Here is a 12,167-nt window from a genome sequence, read left to right as displayed (position 1 = left end):
ATTCATTGATAATTCCCTTGTACTTTGTTTAAACCACTAAGCCACATAAGTAACATACTCTTTATCTTCCTTTAAAGTCACCCATGTTCAGCTAGATGGAATAAAAACATTTTACTGTTGGATGGGGCCACTTCCTCTTTGTAAAGATGAGGAGACAGAGGCCTAAGAAGATTAAGCAACGTATCCGTGGATAATTAGGGATTAGGATGGATATATACTGATATTTAAGCAAATGGCTCTTGCTTCTTTTCTTTTATATTAAAAAAATACAGATACTAAGACTCTTTGTACAATAATATTTTTTTAAAAAAACACAATAGAAAATACATATGCCATTGAAAAAGAACTGAAGCAAAGGTGGGAAGTAAAGAATATGCCAGTTCTGAGAGGTTAGAAGCAATATGTTTTAATTTCTCATGATCCAGAGAGCCTAAAACAATACTATTTTCATCATGGGCTACTTAATTAAAGCACACTTTCTAATTTACCAGTTGAATATCTACTACATGGTCATTCTCTTGATGGGCAATATATGGCTTTTTCATTTTTCAATTTCCCATAGGTTAACATGATTGACACTCAGTATACATTTATAATAAATTGAGCAAATATTAAGTGTCATATTTTCAGAAAGCATTACTTTGTATTTTTATGGTGACTTTGTATTTTCATTCTGGCATCATGTGCAATTTTGTCTGTTTGTATGTCTGTGTAAAATAACTGTTTACTCTCTCCATAAGGCATATTCCATTTCAACACCTGTGCAATTAGAAGGTGAAAACTAGTCCCCAACGCCACAAGGGCTAAATGACAAATGCAGAACTACTGTGAAAGAATTTTGCTCTTCAGATTGTAAAGTCAGAGCACTTCAGAGAGGGAGGAAGAAACGATAATCTGATATTCTTTATGCTTAGATATCAGAATCTGCGCTTATTCCTGATTCCTTTTCTATTAAAAAAATAGGATAAAATCTAACGAAAGTAACTTTGGTGTTATTCAATATTTATTAATGGGGAAAGAATATAACTGCAGCAATCTATAGTATTATGGATTGATTACTGGTTCAAATGACAGAGTCCTACAGTGAAACCCATAATTTCACATTACGTTCCGTAAGAGATGATGGCAGTTCTTCCCATATAGTGGTATTGCTAGCCCGGAATCTTGTTACCACTCCTAGTTTGAGAGGTTCTGCTTATCTGCACTCATTCTTATTTTGAATCAGGAAGACACCCTCCCCCAAAGGTTTATTGGCCTTTATTTTTCACACATGAGATTTTGGTCAATTAGAAACTGAGTAGAACATTTAAGAGTTTAAGTAGAAAGGTAAAATTGGAGTGAATCTTTAAAAAATTAAAGCAACGTGCTGTGATTTGACTTGCATTTAGCTCTTTGTAGCTATTTCTAGTCACTGATTCTATGGAAAGTAGCTTCAGAGTTACTTGCTTGTTACTGGGCAACCATTTATTCCAATTATAACTGAAATGTCCCTAGTAGACAGTTACTGGTAGATAAAAAACAGATTTTAAAAAATGAACTATTAAATCCATAGTATTATCTCTTGTTGTATGAGACAGAAATTATTCTAACAATTGACACTTTCTAATGTTCCAAGGTCTTTTTAGACATTTAAAGCGATCTGGGAGCATTGGTGAGGACTCAGGGGAGGAGAGCACAGTGCAGAGCTGTTAAGTGTAAAAATGACACAATTAGAATAGCTACAGAGTCTAGCAGTCAGATTTTACCAGTGTATGGAATGCCACATTCTCGATCAGATGCAAATGGCATCCAATCTTCCCACATTCATAGGAGGCTTTTTCTTCAGAAAACATTGCTAATGGACAATTGGTACCTGCATTTTTTTTATGCTCTCCCATTACATTTTTAATTATCTATTAAAAAGCAACACCAAACTATCATAGTTTATAAACACTGGAGAACAACAGAAAATATCCCTTGACATTTTATGTGTTTTTAAAGAGAGCGAGAGAGAGAGAGAGAGAGAGAGAGAGAGAGAGAGAAGAGAAGAGAAGAGAAGAGAAGAGAAGAGAAGAGAATATCTTTGTTCCAAAGGTTCATTTCTTAAATCTATTTTTATTTATTTAAGAGGAGAAGGGAGAGGGAGAGAGAGATTGAAACATCAATGCTGAGAGAGAATCATTGATCAGCTGCCTCCTACTGGGAACTCAGCCTACAACCCAGGCATGTGCCTTGACCGGGAATCTAACTGTGACCTGGATCATAAGTCTACATTGGCCAGGCTGTTCCTAAGATTCTTGACACAAATCCAAGCAAACTTATTGACAAGTCTAAATCTTTCCATGTGTCTACTAGCTTATGAAGATAGAATCTGGGTAATCTCAAAAAAAAAGTTTGCCACATGGATATATTCTCAAATGACATGTTTGGTTTGCAAGAAAGAGAAGATTCCTGTTTTCTTCTTTATAATATTATAACGCAGTCGAAAATTCACTGACCATAGTTGCAAATTGACATCAACAAAATTTACATGCACAAAAGGAATAGATGGTAAGAGATTTAACCTGCTGAACTTAATCTCATAGTCAACAGTCATGCATTTTGAAGTGTTTCTTAAATGGCTTGATCAGCTTTAACAGTAGTGAAAATAGCTAGTTTCTGAAAATTTACACCATCTAGCTTCAGTTTCTCCTCATAACAGAACAACAGGCATGAACTCTGTCAGTACCGGTGCCAAGCAGAGTGTACAGAAATACTTGTTGGATTTAATTGGGTTGAATTAAAATTAGTCCTTTTAAAGAATAAAGTTAGTATCCCAAGTTCAAAGTCCCTAATGATCTAGGTTCTCTACAGTTGACTGTCTAATCAACTCCCGGCTAGTTCCAGATGAAAGGTATTAAAATACCTTTACTCAGCACTCACTTTAGTCTGTTTCTTTATCTGTGCTCAGGAAGTCTTGGACAATACAGTGTAACTTAAAAAAAGTTCCATCATTACACTTCCTGTTTGATAAGTAAACAACGAAACAGTTATGGTCTCTCACACACCTATTAAAACCCATAACACCCCTGCAAGGAAGTAACTTGGACAACTCAAGAATTCTCCCTGACAGGACACTGAAACGACAACCCTAAAAGATCAACAAATTGCCACAGTGTGACAATCTTAGCCCTGTTGCAACTGGGCAGCCAGTCAATTCGCAGAGAGCAGCATCATCAGGGGACACAGGAATGCTGTTATCACCCATTATAAGTATGACGCGAAGGTCACATATCAGGCAATTACACCTTTTCATTACATGCTAACCCCTCACGGCAGGGAAGCCACGCTTATGACTGCATTAGACAGACAAAGCCTTCAGCTCTTTTAAAAAAATAAAAAGCAAAAGAAAAGATTTTTAAAAATTAAATTCGTTTTCTTACCAGCACGTTGCAGCACCAACTCGCTCCCAGGAATGTTGCCTTTACAGGTTTCTCTTTTAATTATCCTGGAAGCAGGGGTGGGGGGAAAGTAAAGAAGAAGCAGGGTGGTTAAATTAGCGTGCTGGAATCTTTTCAGTTTGTCGCAGAGTAGAAAAATAAAAAAGGGGAAAAAAGGCTCAGTAATTTAAATTTGCTCTCAGTTCAGTCTGCATCGTTGGGTCCCGCCCCTTCTTCCTGCTGGGTTCCACTACCTGCAAGCCTGGAATTGACAGCTACTGTGCAAACAAAAAAAGGCAACAAGCATGCTGGGACCATTCTGTCTGCAGCTTGGGTCTCACTTGTCCTGAAAACTAAAAATCATCAGTGGAAAGGTATTCTACATTTTTATTTGGAGCATCTGCATGTAATTCCCTTCCATTTTAATTGCTTCACCACAGCTCCTGGTAATGGGGTCTGATTAGTGGTTGGGTGTTTTTCCTTTTGTTTTTGTCTTTTTCTAAAGCTGAATAATAATTATAGTTATTATTATTATTTGTATTTTTGCTATTGTTCCCTGCTTACTGCTGTCCGTTGCATTCCTTACTGTCCTGTCCTCTCTCCCAAGACACATTCTCTCCTGACTTTTCCTTTAATTCATAAACACTGAAATTTCCAGGAATAATGGGAATGTCAATATACCAGGGCTTTTACTTCTCCTTTGATATCTCTTTTTTGAGCATGTAGTGTTGAGAATTATTCAAGGGATAGAGGGCCTAGAAAGAAGATTCCATAACACCAGACACTTCCCAGAAGGATCAAATATTAATGCAAACAGCCTTTGCAACCAAATCCAAAGTGTTCATTTTCATATTTATGATTTGGAGAAAGATCTAAAAATCGTATAGATAAATGTGGTCTACTTTTCCAATTTAACTTCAGGTGAGTCCAATAGAAAACCACTTTAATTTTAGCAACAAACGTAAAACTGTTCCTTAATGTGCAGCACACCATACAGCCCACCCTTCTGTCAGAATGTAAATCGCTTACCCAGAATTTACAATGAGTTTTTTTGGTTGTTTTCTAAATGTTCATTTCAGATGAGGCTGTTATAGACTGACTACATTGGTACTAACGTTATTTCAAGCGTGCATGTAGTATGCGCTATCTATAGGTTTGCCTCCTGATCTGAAGCACTGATTCTGTAATGGTACATAGCATTGGTTCTCCTATTAAGATTTGGATTTTTGCTAGATCCTTCTAATGCTTTACCATGAGTTCCATGCTGATGGATGTTTCCTGTCACTTAGTTGGGGGGTGGGGTGATTGGCGAGTAAAAGACAAAATGCACATGGTTCTTTGCAACGGAAGAAATCATGAAAGTTACTCTTATTGACACAACAGCATTTAATCTACTTTTGTCTCTTAGTTTTTATATTTTTTAAAAAATTTTCTTATCCCTACCTCAAGCCATTTAAATGAACTTCACTATTTCTGCATAACTTGTAGAACCCTGAAAATCAAGAATGGATATGACTTAATGGACTTTAATGAACTTTATAAATATATTTAGACTCTCCTATTTTACTGGTTAGATCAGTGGTCAGCAAACTGTGGCTCGTGAGCCACATGCGGCTCTTTGGCCCCTTGAGTGTGGTTCTTCCACAAAATACCGACTTCTGCGCATGGGCCACGAAGTTTCAATCGCACTGTACATGCACGCCCACACGTGGTATTTTGTGGAAGAGCCACACTCAAGGGGCCAAAGTGCCGCATGTGGCTCGCGAGTCGCAGTTTGTTGACCACTGGGTTAGATAAATGAAACAATGTGAACTTACTGTCATATGTTACTTCTGATATGCTTGACCCAATTTACCTGAGATGAGGTGAGTTACAGCAAAGCGCCTTTTGTCATATAAGGTAATATATTCATAGGATTCAGGGGTTGGGACATGAACATTGGTGGGGGGGGGATTTTTTTTCTTTTTTTTAATTTTAATTTAAGTCAGATTTTTAAGAAGAGAAATGATTAATAATATAAATTAAATATACATGATTTAGTTTCATAAATGGGTAAAAAATTAACAGAGTACCAGACCTCTATGTAGTCATTGAGGTCTCATCATAAAATCCAACCCACTAAAAATTGAAAGAACCACGGAAGCAAATAACAAAAGGACATATTTTTCTTGTATTAAAACCTTTATCTGGATTATTTCTTTTTCTGCAACAAATGCCTTTGTTGAACTCCCACAAACAGCTGTAGGGTAGGGTAGAAATATAAGGTAGGTCAAGTACTCCAGAAGCCGTGTTAACTTCCCAGGTAGTTAGGCAATCAGCTTTAATGAAGCAGTGGTAAATTACACCAACGTACTAATTATGGTACTTTGTCACAGCATAAAATGCAATAAAACCAACTCATGCCTTGACTTGGAAAGTGTGATGTGTATATTTTTCAAAAGATTTAATTGAAAAGAGATTTTATTTTCCTGAAGCATTCTGTAATTTCACGTGACATTTTCTAAATAGTTTTCTTTTAAAAAAGAGGGCCAGAAAGATATGTAGAGCTGAAAATATGTAGAAGAAAAAATTATAGAGAAGAAAAAATACATAGAGCTGAAAAAATGATAATGGTTCTTTTAAACTGGTATCTCACTTTATAGTTACAAATTTTTATGACTAATACTAGAGGCCTGGTGCACAAATTTGTGCACCAGTGGGGTCTCTCGGCCTGGCCTGTGGAATCGGGTTGAAACCAGCTCTCTGACATCCCCCGAGGGTTCCCAGATTGCAAGAGGGCACAGGCCAGGCCAAGGGACCCCACTGATTCACGATTGGGGCCTGGGAGGGATGTGGGAAGTTGGCCAGCCAAGAAGGGACCATAGGAGGGCTCCAGGGCATGTCCAACCCATCTTGCTCAGTCCCAATCAGCTGCATCCCAACAGCAAGTTAACCTACCAGTCAGTGTCTGCCCCCTGGTGGTCAGTGCACATCATCGCGACTGGTCAACCAGTCGATTGTCTGCCCCCTGGTGGTCAGTGCATGTCATAGCGAGCGGTTAAGCAGCCTTAGCATATCATTAGCATATTATGCTTTGATTGATCGAACAGATGACTGGACAACCGGGAACTTAACATATTAGGCTTTTATTATATAGGATGGTAATATTAAATAATTTGGTATCATTGTAACATAACACTTAAATAATATTCTCTATATATAAAAGCCTAAGCAACCATTACGACTGAACAACCAGAATGACTGGAATTAGTGAAATGGCCAGTCAACCAGTTGCTATGGTGTTCACTGACAACTAGGGGGCAGACGCTCAACACAGGAGCTTCCCCAGGTGGTAAGTTTGCTCCCACAGACAACCTCCCATGGCCAGCCAACCTCCACCAGTGCCTCCCAAAAGCCGGCAAACCTCCCATGGCCCCTCCCTGTCTCTCCCCCAATCTGTCAGGCCCTGATAGGCAGAGCCCATCCAGCAGCTGGCAGGCCCCAGACAGCCTGGCACCAATTGAGACTTGGTGAGATGGCCCTAATAGTCCCTGATCTCCGGCCAAGCCTAGGGACCCCACCCATGCACAAATGTTGTGCATCAGGCTCTAGCCTACACTAATAAAAGAGAAACATGCAAATTAACCATCACTCCACCACTCCACCACACCCATAAGCCACGCCCACCAGCCAATCAGGAGCAAGTATGCAAATTAACCCAACTAAGATGGCGGCGGCCACGGAGCTGGAGCAAGCAGGAGGCTTGGGTTGCCCCCGTTGATGTAGGAAGCCAAGCTTCCTGCCTGCCCTGGCTGGCCCTGGCTCCATTCAAGGCTACAAAGTTTCAATTATAGAAGATAAATAAATCCCAGATACCTGCTTCCAGCCCAAAAGGAGAGGCTGGGAGCTTGGTTGCCTGGGGCGTGGCCAGCCTGAAAACAACCCTCAGCCCCTTACCCAGGCTGGCCAGGAACCCCAGTGGGGACCCCCACCCTGAAGGGGGGGTGGCCAGTCTGAAAACGGTCCTCAGCCCCTCACCCAGGCTGGCCAGGCACCCCAGCAGGAACTCCCCCCCTGATCCGGGACACCCTTCAGGGCAAACCAGCCAGCGTCCACCCGTGCACCAGGCCTCTACCCTATATAATAAAAGGGTAATATGCAAATTGACCCTAACTGCAGAATGACTGGGAATGACTAATCACTATGACACACACTGACCACCAGGGGGCAGACGCTCAACGCAGAAGCTGCCCACTGGTAGTCAGTGTGCTCCCACAGGGGGAGCTCTGCTCAACCACAAGCCAGGCTGATGGATGCCAGTGCAGTGTTGGTTGTGAGAGCCTCTCCCGCATCCTCAGCAGTGCTAAGGATGTCCGACTGAAGCTTAGGCCTGCTCCCCGCTGGCAAGTGGACATCCCCCGAGGGCTCCCGGGCTGCCAGAGGGATGTCTGACTGCCAGCTTAGGCCTGATCTCCCGGGGAGCAGGCCTAAGCCAGCAGGTGGACATCCCCTGAGGGATCCCAGACTGCAAGAGGGCACAGGCTTGGCTGAGGGACCCCCCAATGCACAAATTTTTTGCACTGGGCCTCTAGTATATAATGAAAGGATAATATGCAAATTGACTGAACAGTGGAACAACTGGTTGCTATGACACACACTGACCACCAGGATACAAACACTCAATGCAGGAATTGCCCCCTGGTGGTCAGTCCACTCCCACAGGGGCAGCACTGCTCAGCCAGAAGCCCTAAGCCAGGCTCATGGCTGGCAAGCACAGTGGCAGTGGTGGGAGCCTCTCTATGGCAGCGCTAAGCATGTCTGACTGCCGGCTTAGGCCTGCTCCCAGGCCTAAGCCAGCAATCAGACATCCCCCTGGAGTGTGAGAGGGCACAGGCCTGGCTAGGGACCCCTCCTCTGCTGAGTGCATGAATTTCATGAACAGGGCCTCTAGTTTTAGATACTATACAAATATGCACAGAGCAGCGCATGTTGGTCTATATTCTGGAAATCTGTTTTATTTTATTTAATTTAAATATTTGTATTGATTTCAGAGAGGAAGAGAAATGGAGAGAGAAATAGAAACATCAGTCATGAGAGAGATTTACTGATTGGCTTTTTTCTGCAAGCCCCCCACTGGGGATCAAGCTCACAACGCAGGCATGTGCCCTGGCCAGGAATCAAACTGTGACTTCCTGGTTAATAGGTTGATGGTCAACAACTGGGCCACAACAGCTGGGCTGAAAATATCTATTTTAAATGAAGAAGAAAAAATATTTTTATGGTTCTCATTGCTAATTACAATTAGCAGAATATTAGTCTTAATCAAATAAAAAGCCCTGACACTGAATTTTAGAGAAGGAATAGTCTTTAGTAAATGTTTGTGCTCAGAGAAACTTAACATCAGCATGGGTAATGCTAGTTGATTTCTTAAGTATAATACATTTTACCTTTTGTGTTATAATTGACAATGAAATATTTCTCAAACTTATTGAATATTTTTAAATTATTTTTATTGTTTTTGGTAAATGTCTCCCTCATTCTAAATCAACTGTGTTCAGTGTGATTTTATTATTTTGTCTTTGTGGCTGCAAAACACTGACTAATGGATGTTATATTGTGACCCTGATGTCTTAATAACTATAACAGTCAATGAATAATGTTTTTGTTAATTTCAATAGAATTCTGAGAAAATGCTCACATTTACTCTAACACATCGCTGTCATTATTAATCCCTTTAATCTGATTAACCAGAAAAATATCTTACCACTGTCATAAAAATGGTTTACTACTCTTTGGTTATCTTTTGAATAATATTTCCATTGTTAAATTAATTTTATTAAATTTATGAAAAAATTAATTTCAGTTTTTAAAAATACACACACAGCCCTAGCTGGTATGTCTCATGGTTGGAGCATCACTCTGTGTACCAGAAGATGTTGGGTGTGGTTCCAGGTCAAGGCACATACTTAGGTTGTAGGTTCTATACCTATAGGGCACATATGGAAGGCAACCAATCGATATTCTCTCTCACATAGATGTCTCTCTTTCTCTCTCTCCCTCTCTCTCCCTCCTGCTTCTTCTGCTTCTTCTTCTCTCTCTCTTTCCCTCCCTCTTTAAAATCAATAAAAAATACACACACATAGACTTCCAGATATTAAGAGATTTTCACAATCATTTTCTTTGGAAACAAGTACATACAGGGTTGTGGACAGTATAGTCTGGGTATCCTATCTAATAAAGAGGGGAATATGCTAATTGACCTCATGCTGTCGCAAATATGGCGGCACCCACAGCCAATAAGGAGGGAATATGCTAATTAACTGCCATGGCCTCAAAGATGGTGGTGCCCACAGCCACAAGATGGCCAGCAGGGGAGGGTAGTTAGGGGTGACTGGGACAGAAGGGGAGGGCAGTAGGGGTGACCAGGCTAGCAAGAGGGCGTTTGGGAGTAATCAGACTGGCAGGGGAGCAGTAAGGCGTCAATCAGGCTGGCAGGGGAGCAGTTAGGGGGTGATCAGGCAGGCAGGCAGGTGAGCAGTTGGGAGCCAGCAGTCCCAGATTGTGAGAGGGATGTCCGACTGCCGGTTAGGCCTGATCCCAGGGATCAGGCCTAAACCGGCAGTCGGACATCCCTCAAGGGGTCCCAGATTGGAGAGGATGCAGGCTGCCTGGGGGACCCCCCCCTCCCCAGTGCACAAATTTTGTGCACTGGGCCTCTAGTGTAAATTACAATCAGATCATCTCAGAAATTGATATTTAGCCTAGGATAGAACAAATACCAGAAGAATATTTTAAACTTCCATTGGTCATGTCTATCTTGTTGCCTGCCACATTCTTTTTTTTTAATTTAAAAATCTCTTTTTCTTTTATTTATTTTTTAATTTCTTTATTGATTAAGTTATTACATATGTGTCCTTATCCCCCCATTGCCCCCTCACCCCCCACTCATGCCCTCACCCCCCTGGTGTCTGTGTCCATTGGTTATGCTTATATGCATGCATCCAAGTCCTTTGGTTGATCTTTCCCCTTTCCCTCCACCCTACCTTCCCTCTGAGGTTTGAGCATCTGATTGATGCTTCTGTCTCTGGATCTGTTTTTGTTCATCAGTTTATGTTGTTAATTATATTCCATAAATGAATGAGATCATGAGATATTTATCTTTCTCTGACTGGCTTATTTCCCTTAGCATAATGTTCTCCAGTTCCATCCATGCTATTTCAAATGGTAAGAATTCCTTCTTTTTTAACTGCAGTGTAGTATTCCATTGTGTAGATGTACCACAGTTTTTTAATCCACTCATCTGCAGATGGGCACTTATAGACAAGCAAACATACTACAAATGGACTACACTTTCAGAGTGAATTCTATTCCGAAGAGAAAGGCAGCCCATATGAGAGTTGGCTCAAATCATTAAACATCATGGTCCCTTTAATAGAGGTGCTGGGAACAGGTGATGTACAAAGTATCATTGTCATTTTATAATGGGAAACTATTAATTTCTATTTCTGAACTGAAAGTATACATTACTCCTCTAATAGGTATAATAACAAACAAGATATAACCAGAGAACAATGTAAGCCATGGAAAATGTAAATGAAAATACCTGAGTTTGAGACATATGTAAAGAACTAGAACATTTTATAGAAAAGTGCATCACCTGGTTAAACTGGCTGCTAGAACTTTGCAGAGCATATTGGAAAGAAGCAATGCAAATTCCTTACAAATCAGTTATAAGACATTGTATTTTGAGAAAGTTAAGTGAAAGTAAAAGCCCAAGGAAACTGCAATCCCTATACCAACCAAGGACAGAACAGAATGACATGGAGCTCTTTGAATAGTATCAGAACCATTCGGTGCCAAAGAGGAGCGGTGACTTCTCACTTAGATAAGAGGTGGCTAGCAGCACTATTCATTCTGTGGAGGCTGCAGGGAGCTTCAAGTTTAGCATAGTCAGGAAGATGGCGAGGCCGCTTGGAACATGTTTAATCAGAAACTTGGTTGGAAAGAGTAGGGAAGATGGCCAATTTCTCTGGGTTTAGCTCTCAGGTAAGTGAGCAGTGGAGAAACATAGTGATGAAAATCATGAGCCTGTAACAGAAAGCACATAATGAGATCTTCAAGAGAATGCCAGAAAATCAGAGAAGGATTCCTGGGATGGCAAAGGAGGAGGAACTCAAGTGACAGATTGAGCAATGAAACCAGCAGCAAGAAGGAATATGGAACAAAGTGGGATAAAATAATTTAAGCAAGATGATTTGGATTACTTGAGGACATCCAATTCTGCAAAGATTGCAAATATTTATAATCGGAACTGGAATAGACTAGACAATATTAATACAAAATAGCAAGTATTTGGGGTATTTTTTTATTCCATATAAATTTTTGGAGTATTTGTCCTAGCTCTGTGAAATATGCCATTGCTATTTTAATATGGACTGCATTGAATCTGTAGATTGCCTTGGGTGGTATGGACATTTTAATGATGTTGATCCTACCAATCCATGAACACGGTATATTCTTTCACTAGTTTATATCTTCTTCTATCTCTTTTTTCTTTTTTTTTTTTTTTTAATATATTTTATTTATTTTTTACAGAGAGGAAAGGAAAGGGATAGAGAGTCAGAAACATCGATGAGAGAGAAACATCGATCAGCTGCCTCCTGCACACCCCCTACTGGGGATGTGCCCACAACCCAGGTACATGCCCTTGACCGGAATCGAACCTGGGACCCTTCAGTCCGCAGGCCGACGCTCTGTCCACCGAGCCAAACCGGTTTCGGCTCTATCTCT

General features: G+C 40.7%; 1 long non-coding RNA gene across 1 annotated transcript in view; it reads left to right on the top strand.

Moving 5' to 3' along the window:
• The first annotated feature begins 3,543 nt into the window (after positions 1-3,543).
• The window catches only part of LOC308515004, a 57,521-nt gene continuing 48,897 nt past the window's right edge, over positions 3,544-12,167 (top strand). Inside the window, exon 1 of the long non-coding RNA XR_013995631.1 lies at positions 3,544-3,772. This is a non-coding gene — a long non-coding RNA (uncharacterized lncRNA). The remainder of the gene's footprint in view (positions 3,773-12,167) is intronic.

Source organism: Myotis nattereri, assembly GCF_964212035.1.
Source record: "Myotis nattereri genome assembly, chromosome: 1".
In the NCBI taxonomy this organism is placed as follows: domain Eukaryota; kingdom Metazoa; phylum Chordata; class Mammalia; order Chiroptera; family Vespertilionidae; genus Myotis; species Myotis nattereri.
Note: the sequence above shows the minus strand (reverse complement) of the source record. Positions and strands in the feature narration are given on the sequence as shown.